The sequence below is a fragment of the Schistocerca piceifrons genome, chromosome 1 (genome assembly GCF_021461385.2).
Source record: "Schistocerca piceifrons isolate TAMUIC-IGC-003096 chromosome 1, iqSchPice1.1, whole genome shotgun sequence".
Lineage (NCBI taxonomy): Eukaryota > Metazoa > Arthropoda > Insecta > Orthoptera > Acrididae > Schistocerca > Schistocerca piceifrons.
The window spans coordinates 1248977106-1248985951 of record NC_060138.1 but is presented as its reverse complement, the minus strand read 5'-3'; the positions used below and the strand labels follow the sequence as shown (position 1 = coordinate 1248985951).

The following is an 8846-nucleotide window of genomic DNA, read 5'->3' as shown; positions in this document are numbered from 1 at the left end:
TAAATCCATGCTGTACAAATGGGGAGCCAATGATAACCCAATGTGTGACTCTGAAACTTATGAACGAACATTTCAACATCTAGTCACCACTGCGAAGATTCTGTGGTGACTGGAGAGACTTCGCGGAGGCCAGTCCTGTTGCCATTAAATGGCTGTCACATTTGGACATAACTTTTTGACGAATTGTAGCTGTGATTATATTTCAACTTTGCTCACATTTAATAATGACTGGTGTTTGTTCTGTTTATATTATTATGTGTGTGTGTATATATATATATTTGTATTTATATGGTATGTTATGTAAATTTACGATGTCAATACCGCACTTACACTGGTAAAGCCATACGATAAATAAATAAATAATAAATCTTCCATCCGCTAACAAGGAACTGTCAGCTTTCCTCTTTTGCATTTTCTGCTAATTTGTTGTATCTTTATGGAGACGAAGTTTATATTTTCCTCTCATATTTCTTTAAAACACAGTTGGAAAAATAAACCAAAAAATAAAAATATAAAACTGCTAGACTGATGGGACATCAAACCCACATCCAAAAATAGAAAAAATAAATAAATGGTAAAGGTCTGTCTAGCAACAGAAAGCTTGTTGGATTCAATCCCGGCTGAGCCACTTTTTTCTGTCTTTTAACATAACGGTCACTTCTCAACGGTGTGGAAATTCACCAGAAACGAAATGTGGTTCGGATTCCATGTTACACTGTAGCTCCCCTTCTCCCGGTTGAATAACTGGTTAGGGACTTGCAAGTTTCCGAAGTGGCGCCCAGTTGACTCCATTCACTTCAGAACAACTCAATAGCGAAAAAGAAGAAGAAAAAACATGCGAATCCAAAACGTGTGGTTCTCAGTTCCTTATGCATAAAGTACAACATGGGAAGCAGATTTGCTTCGCTAGTACAAACGAACATTCACAGCAGTGCAGCATATGACTCAACAATCAGCTTTATCCTTCCCTTGAGTCATAGATACGATCATGTTCCTCTGCGGAAGGGTGAGGGGGAGGGGGCAAATCGATTATTTGTTTGGGCACTTTCAAATTATGCACAACACCGGTAAACGGATCTCGACTGGCGAGATAGAGATTATGCGTTTTAAGTATCGTACAGACATGAGCACGATCTTCTTCAATGACATTCAGAAATTTCTTGCAGATAAATGTCCGCGCTCGTGGCCGTGCGGTAGCGTTCTCGCTTCCCACGCCCGCGTTCCCGGGTTTCTATTCCCGGCGGGGTCAGGGATTTTCTCTGCCTTGTGATGACTGGGTGTTGTGTGATGTCCGTAGGTTAGTTAGGTTTAAGTAGTTCTAAGTTCTAGGGGACTGATGACCATATATGTTAAGTCCCATAGTGCTCAGAGCCATTTTTTTTTTTGTAGATAAATGCACAAGAGTTTGAAATACGTATACGGGTGGTTCAGCGACGCATTTCGAAACATTATTGTACGGTGCTTTCATACTCCCAAGTTTTGTCTCTCTCAGATTAACAGTCGCATTTTACATTCACAGTTCACTGCAAATTCTTTAAACAACGGGCAGAGGGTTCTCATCTTCGAAGTATCGTAGTAAATATGACCAACAACAAAAGTGTAACCAACTAACCATGTGATGTGAGACGTACAACTTGCAATAATTAAATATTGTTAGCCCATAGTTTCCCAGCAATCGTTCGAGAACTATTGCAAAGTGTAAAAACATGCAAGTCCGAAGGATATGAAGTTTTATTTTTCATGCTTCAACTATAATGTTTTCTGGAAAACCACTTCAGTAACTTTTGCTTCGTTCACATACAATAGGTTCTTTCAGCAGTGCAGCAGTTAATTCAACTTTCGACTTTCTGGTTTCATTGAAGCCAATCTAGATGTGGTCACGATACGGCGGAGAATTTCGCCATAAATAGGCCACGACAAAGAATTCCGGCAATGAGTCTCACCAGTACATCACAGTGACCACTAAACTTCGCAAGAGATTGCAGTAACAGGAGCGGATTGGTGTGGCCGAGCGGTTCTAGGCGCTTCAGTCTCGAACCGCGTGACCGCTACGGTCGCAGGTTCGAATCCTGCCTCGGGCATGGATGTGTGTGATGTCCTTAGGTTAGTTAGATTTAAGTAGTTCTAGGGGACTGATGACCTCCGATGTTAAGTCCCATAGTGCTCAGTGCCAATTGAACAATTTTTTTACAGTAACAGGAGCCAATCATGCAGATTCTATAAGGCATTTTTTTTGTCAACCCAGCCAGCCGCCGATACGTATTGAAACATTTACACACACACACACACACACACACACACACACACACACACACACACAAACACACACACACACATACATGATTCGCATACAGTATATACATTGATTGTAAACCTGTTACAGCACTATTTGCTCCCATTATTGCCATGAGATGTCATTCCAGACGCCAGTTAACATTCATACCTCCACACAACTTCGCTGCTGACACGGGTGCGTGTGACGTAGGTGGTGTTCTTCCATCTCACTGATAAATATTCAAATGCACGTTGACAGTATCTGTCAGGCTTGCTGTTTGCTTTACACGCTCGGAAAGACTCTGGCACAGTTTTTTTTATTTTTATTTTCATGCCATGACGTCAGAAACCCGACACGCTTAACGTTGACCTTCTAATTAACGGTACATGTGACAGCAGCTTTAACAGAACAATTAATTTGGGCAGGAACCGTTAAATTTTTGAAAGTTAAGACCAGTGGATGAGTCTCATCTCCACCGCCTCTGTGCAGTTATTTCTCGACAAGGTACCGCCAGATCACTCTCTCCCCACGCAGTTGTGACCTACTTTGGGGCGAATAGTATTCAAAATGTTCTCCTGACCAGCACATTTTCCTTATCTCTCTTTCATTGAAAATATTTAGCACCAATCTGGTACGCCAGAATTGATAGCAATTACAACTGATGAACTGCGGCATAGAATTGAGGCAGTGTGGAGGGACGTACCTGTATTTGTCGCCCAAGGTTAGTTGAACTTGATGAAACGAAACTAAATGATCGTATGGCATTGATGGCCGGGCGTTTAAGTTCGACTGCCGAGGTAGCAAGCCTTTCCAGTTTATGCTACACTTGACAACTTACGTGTCGATGAAATGATGTTGAGGACAACACCCAATCCCGAGCTGAGAGAATCTCCAGCCTGGCCAGGAATCGACCCCGGACCTGCTGCACAGCAATCAGACGCGCTTATCACTCAGCTAACGGGCAGACTGTTTAAATAGATGCCCATCCGCGACCTACGGTATTTTTTCTGCCAGAGTAGGTAGTTCTGCATGCTAAATTTCTCACTCAGTATGCTGCCAAAACAGTAAAGAGCTCAATCATCTATTATTCCTGCACAGGATAGACTTTTAGAAATGTCTTGATCGTAAATCAATTTATTTGCTGTTACGTGTTTTGCTACGTTTACATCAGAACACAGCTGCGGCGAGAACAAGAATTGCAAATATAAAAAATGGTAATGCAAATCTTTTACGTCAGTAATACAGCAATTTCTGGTCACACTCGCAATAAAATACAACGCAAAGCTCACGAAATTGCACGCGAGTCACTGGAAACAAGACTCTCATAACTACAGAGCTAGGAGCCGAACGTCTAGGCAATGGTAAAGCACCAATGAAGAAAACATTACAGATACCAGAGTCGTGGTAACAGTGATACAGGGAATAAACTGGATGTGAAGGAATATGACTACTATGACAAAGCTGAAGCAACGTATTGATTAACTGTCAACTCAAGTCGCAACTACAGGGAAGCCATGCAAAAAAAACTTAGGACTACTTAAACCTAACTCACCTAAGGACATTACACACATCCATGCTCGAGGCAGGATTCGAACCTGCGACCATAGCGGTCGCGCGGTTCCAGACTGAAGTGCCTAGAACCGCTCTGCCACAGATGCCGGCTAGAAGCCATGCAGATGTCTTACATTCAAATTTCCACAATAGCAAAACATTACAAAGGAATTTGCTTGATGTAAATGTTGGCAGTTTATACACTACGAATGCAGCATTATGTATAGAATACAGAACAGGCACGATATGGGACAGTGTACCGCCAATACAAAAACGTCATAGGTAGTTTTTATACGGTTTACAATCCAGCAGCGATAAAGCAATCCGTCTTCAGGCCACAAGTGGCCCATCGGTACCACCCGACCGCCGTGTCATCCTCAGTTAAGGATGCGGATAGGAAGGGCGTGTGGTCAGCACACCGCTCTCCCGGTCGTGACGATGGTTTTCTTTGACCGGAACCGCTACTATTCGGTCGAATAGCACCCCATTGGCATCGCGAGGCTGAATGCTCCCCGAAAAATTGCAACAGCACATGGCGGCCTGGGTGGTCACCCATCCAAGTGCCGGCCACGCCCGACAGCGCTTAACTTCGGTGATCTCATGGGAACCGGTGTATCCGATGCGGCAAGGCCGTTGCAGCATTGATAAAGGCCCTAGGAAAATTCCACTACTCGCAAGTAAAACCATAAATCGGTGGGTCAAAATGTACCTTTTATTGTGTTGTTATATTATGAAACATCCCCTTAGAAAAATTAGTGAATTACTGTGCTGATAAACCTCTTACGTTATTTTATTTTCAAACAGCTGAGCAGAACTGAACGTACTCAGACATTTCTCTCTTTACTTATTCTGATCAACACTAAACTGACACACAATATACTTAGCGCAACGAAATCTGACTTTCAATAATCCCTACAAAACAATGGCCCTGACTAACAGTAACCTATACCTTTCGTGAATCACTTACCTCACAAAAATCTTCGTTACTCGAACTACTGCAATGCAGCAAGCGTCAATACTGCCAGCTAAATAAAAGATTCAAACTACTGAAGGCACTAACTACTGATACGCATAGTTAGCAAATGAAAGATTTTGATAGAGAACAAACAATGTATTTACCTTAATATTGTTCTAAAGTCATCACACACACACACACACACACACACACACACACACACACACACATATGTTCATGGTATGCAGTCTTACAAATTTACTCTTTCTGATGGACACACGTCCAGATCGTCCGATCTCAAAACTCCGCCATCTCTCTCCCCACATCCACCACTGCTGGCGGCTCACCTCCAACTGCGCAACGCTACGCGCTGTTCACATCCAACTGCCGAACACTACAATAGCAAATATTCCAACAATGCAAACCAGCCACAAACTGCACACAGCACGGTCAGTGATTTTCATACAGAGCGCTACGTGGCGTTACCAACATAAAAACCTGAACAGCCTGCTTACAGTATGTAAATTTGAACCAATCTTCACAGCTGAATTGTGAACAATAAGAATTTTTTACAGTACTCTGTAACGCGAACAGTAGATGAACAGTGCAGAGGCGATGGTTCTTTGCATAAGCAAGACAATGCTACGAAGCAACAGCATTAGTGAGACATTGCTCTGTGGACAACAACATTCCTGAAATGGACTGACCTGCCAGAGTCGCGACCTGAACCCAAAGGGACGCCATAGAGATGGCTTAGAACGACGACTTCATTCCAGACTTCAGCGTTTAACATCACTAGTCTCCCTGGTTTCGGTTCCTGGAAAGGAATGGGCCGCCATTCCACAACAGACATTCAGACACCTCATCCAATGTGTCCCAAGCAGGATTCAAAGTGAAATGATAATTAAATCGAGACTCTAAGCTATCGACAATCGGTGAAATACATCAACGGGGACAGTCCAAAATGTGTGCCCCGACCGGGACTCCAACCCGTGATCTCCTTACATGGCAGACGCTTTATCCCTCTGAGCCACCGAGGGCACATAGGATATTGCAACTGCAGGGATTTATCCCTTGCACGCTCCCCGTGAGACCCAAATTTCCAACTTAATGTCCACACACTACATTCGTAGGGCCCCTACCCATTACACTCATTACTCGCAGCAGACAATCTTACCGAGGCCCGTAAATGTTCGGGCAACGCGTGTGCATCCAGCACAGAAGAAGGTCAATGGCCGGTTAACCTTACCTTTATGAAGATGGTATCTGTTTCTTCGGACATGTCCGAAAGAACAGATATCATCTTCATATAGAATTCAAAGTGCCATAAAGGCGAAAGGAGGGCACACATAATATTAATGTGCACGGATTAGTTTCTAGATATTTTTGATTAGGTACTGTACAATATGTGGTGATCGCAGATAGTCTTGTAACCTGGTGCTATCGGGTTCTTTTACACATATTATCTTGTGTTAATCCATTTTTAAAGACCGAGTGAAAGCTCTGTCTCTATCACTACAATTTGCAGGGTGTCACAGGTATAAATCCAGACATTGTGACCATTGGTTCCATAATATGCTCCCATTTCAGTTTTGCCTAGCCGTTCTAGACGCTACAGTCTGGAACCGCGAGACCGCTACGGTCGGAGTTTCGAATCCTGCCTCGGGCATGGGTGTGTGTGATGTCCTTAGGTTAGTTAGGTTTAAGTAGTTCTAAGTTCTAGGGGACTGATGTACTCAGAAGTTAAGTACCACAGTGCTCAAAGCCATTTGAACCATTTCAGTTTGTTCCTTGTTTTTCCTCTGCATCTAACAGTCTTCCCATAAAAAAATCACGTAATTTACTATCTGATGTTAGCTGCAAGGTCGTAACTTCACCACTAAGTGGATTACACCTGTCAAGATAGCATCCACGATTCAACACTTCAACACTTGACACATACGCAGTGTGGAACAAGCATTAATGATTGCTCTTGCCGCACGTACTTGGATTTACTAACCAACCTAAGAACGTACTACTTCTTATTACCAATAAAAAAAATCTGTACATATAGCCCTGACACCATGTATGTTTTAAAAAGTGTCCCGAAGATTTTCTATAATAAATAACAGCAAATAGCTATCTCGGTGCCAAACTACACCCAGCCACCGCACCCTGGCGATACCTGGTGTCTGGTGCGGCCTTCCAGCGGGTTCCGGTGCCAGGAGGGCATATGGGCGAGGCAGCGCGCGGATCTCGCGCGCCAGCCTGATGGCGGGAAACATTATCGCAAACGACGAGACAGCGCAGGCAGCTGCTAATGGAGAAGCGCTGTACAGAGTTACAGGGGGCCAACCGCCCCTAGAAGAGCGCACCTCCGGGCCAGGCCGCACCGCGCGCCGCGCCAAACAACCACACTCTTGCAGCAGACAACACCAGCTGACTGGCGCTTCTCTCACATCTAGCTGATCTCTCAAAGTACGCCTGCGTTCTGAGCACGAATGCGGAAGATTTGTTTGTTTCTGGATCATCAGCCTTCTGACTGGGTGGATGCAGACTGCCACGACTTCCTCTCCTGAGATAATTTTTCATCTAAACATTTACAAAAAAATCCACCGTTATTTATTGGATATTTCGAATCTCTCTATTCCCCGAAAATTTTTGGCGTTTAGGGTTCTCTGTAATATTGTGGAAGCTAGACACAGTAATTATTAAATATTGTCGCAGGAGAAACTGAATAAAGCCAGTCTGTAGTGGTTACGATACAGAAATGTTGCACAGAGGGTCGTTAGTTCAAAACTCGCCTGGGCTGTAGAATTTTAATTTCCATATAGGGTTTGAGTACATTCTAGAAGTACTCACAGCCCGCCACTGTGGCCGAGCGGTTATAGGCGCTTCAGTCCGGAACCGCGCTGCTGCTATGGTCGCAGGTTCGAATCCTGCCTCAGACATGGATGTGTGTGTTGTCCTTGGGTTAGTTAGGTTTAAGTAGTTCTAAGTTCTAGGGAACTGATGACCTCAGATGTTAAGTCCCGTAGTGCTCAGAGCCATTTGAACCAAGAAGTACCCACAAATGTAAATAATGATTGTACTGGAATGCTTTGTATACTGTATGTATTCTGGCCGGAAGCAGTTCGCTCCGCGCTCTTGAATGTGTAAGTGCTGAATAAACCTTCGTTAAGTGAAGTTAGTCTTCGTCATTGAGCTACTTACATCTTCTTCTATTCTGGTGGAGACGTTGGGTATTGGAACTTGTGATAGCGCGCATTATCGACAATACAGTGGCTCCCACCACGCCACGACGGAGCCGCCGTTTACGTGGCGAGAAACCCGTGCTCGAGCCATATTCATCAGATCGCAATCTACCGGAGACAGAAGAAGAACAGGGCGTTACGATGACAGCACCTCTGTGCCACCACATGAGACATCCTTCCGGGTTCTCTGGTGATGATGGCCAAGACCTAAACAAGTGGCTGAAGGTATATGAGCGTATATCGAAATTTAACAAATGGGATGACACCGTGTGTTTGGCTAACGTATTTGTCTACTTGGAGGGCACTGCAAAGCAATGGTACGAGAACAACGAGGAGAATTTCAAAAGCGGGGAAGTATTCCAAGCGGAACTGCGCAAGTATTTCGGCGACACAAAACGACAGAAGTGCAAGGCTGAAGATAAATTAAAGTGCAGGGCACAGCGTTAAGGAGAAACTACTCAACTAGAGAAAGAGAATGTCTTGCTGTGACATGGGCCATGAACAAATTTCGGCAGTATCTCTACGCAAGGCCTTTCACAGTTGTTACAGACCATCATTCACTTTGTTGGTTGACAGGTCTTAAGGATCCACCAGGACGACTTGCCATGTGAGCACTACGACTTCAAGAATATGACACTACCGTAGTGTACAAAACTGGAAGAAAACAACAAGATGCCGACTGTCTCTCAAGAAACCCTGTGCAAGACCATCAAGACTTTGATAAAGATAGTGACTGTCTTGTTGCAATCCAGGATCTCTCTGCTGATCAGAAGAAGGATGCCAGGATACATCAAATTATGCTTGCCTTAAATCGGTCAGAGGATGTGAAAGG

At 44.0% G+C, this 8846-nt stretch overlaps 1 pseudogene; it reads right to left on the bottom strand.

Moving 5' to 3' along the window:
* Positions 1 to 4346: 4346 nt before the first annotated feature.
* LOC124724885 lies at positions 4347 to 4464 on the bottom strand (annotated as a pseudogene).
* Positions 4465 to 8846: the final 4382 nt, after the last annotated feature.